We start from the raw sequence: 1,767 nt of genomic DNA on the forward strand, positions 1-1,767 counted from the left end.
CACACACATATATATATCATTCATTCATTAGGGGAAATGTTTTCAATAACTTAATGCAGGCAGCTTGTAATAATTTGCCTTTGTTACAATATAAAGATGGGCTGTAATATATCTTTTACACAAAATTTCAATATTTTTGTGTCACAAAATTACTACATTTATAAATATCAATGACTTGTTACATAAAAAAAATTTGTGCTATAACTTCTTCCCTTTTACCTCATGATAAGTCTCAGCATTGAAACTGCAGTTCTAGTGACATTTCTAAAATACAAGTTATTTACAGAATATATATATTTCATCTTTTTATTGTTGTAATTCATAAAGATGTTAATCATTTAATACTTAACCATATGCTTGTGTAGCCAAATAAACATCAAAAGCTACCATAGTAGTTGTATACAATAAGGACACTAAACCTTTGATACTTGGCTCATAGAACTTTTCATTAGTAGTCTAAAATACCATTTCAATAAGGAAAATGCAAAATAAATAATAAAATGGAAGAGAAAAAAATATTGTCTTTCGTTTCAATTGAATATGCAACATTTAACAGCCACCTTGCTATGAAAATGAGGAGGATTCTTTCCTAACATCAAATGAATCCATTACCAGTTGGAAAATTATACCCTAAATTCCGAACATTTACTTAGCTCCTTGGCTTTCTGACATTCTCATGTTTCCTTTAAGATAAAAGGTTTTCAAATGCTGTAAATAAATGAGATTGTAAAATAATGCATCTTATAAAAATACTGTATCATATTACCATAAACAAGGAAAGAGGCATTATCTTGACCTGGTATAGTCTAAACAGCTACCTAAAAGTAACAATAAAAAGAAACCATTTCCAAGAATGGCATAAAAAAGACTCGGTGAACTCTATACAAATGATTGTCCTACAAAATAAGATGCCTTGTTTGGAGTTATGACTAATAACTGCTCATTACCTACACTATAAAAAAATGGGATATTAGACAGATTGTGTATCACTCAAAATATATGATATGATTGTACTGTATTATATACGAACATACTTTATTTCGGCCATTAGTATTAAGCTGCACATCATCTATTTTACAAAACAACATATTATTTTCTATGTCTCACATAAAATGAACAAAGTATAGAAAATGATAGTCAAAACTCCCAACTTCCTATCACAAATAATCAAGTCTCAATTCAACTGCTGAAAACACTTGCAGTCTCAACCTTCAATCAGTTCATCCATCATGACTGGTTGCTTTTGTTCACACATTTAACGTCAATCTATTCTTTACATAATAAAATAAGTCACACAATTATAAAAATGCAAATTGAGCAAACAAGCCATGAATGAAAGCTGCACACTGCAGGCAATACACTGGAGCTCATCTTTGGTGTCCTCACAACATCTTACAAATATAAAAAGAGACAACTGGCCAAGGGTTATATAAATAATGGAATATTTTGTGACTAGTTGACTATACCTTAAAATACCTTGGATTTCTGACTCTGATCTTTGGTACTATGTTCTTGGTAACAGCTGAAACCCTTCTATATCTGCTCTTCTTTTCTGTAAATAGGGAGTTATAGAGAGCCAGAGAAAACTGTCATTCTATATGGAATGTTACATTTAGTACATTTACTATATATTTATATCAATCAAAGTCAAAATACAAAAAGTTGTATAGCAATGTTACTATCTTTGTTTTGTAGGGAGAAGTATAAAGAAGATAATAGAAGTTACATACAGAAGATTAATTCAAGTCTGACATCTACAATCTATAT

This window comes from Penaeus monodon, chromosome 30 (assembly GCF_015228065.2).
Source record: "Penaeus monodon isolate SGIC_2016 chromosome 30, NSTDA_Pmon_1, whole genome shotgun sequence".
In the NCBI taxonomy this organism is placed as follows: domain Eukaryota; kingdom Metazoa; phylum Arthropoda; class Malacostraca; order Decapoda; family Penaeidae; genus Penaeus; species Penaeus monodon.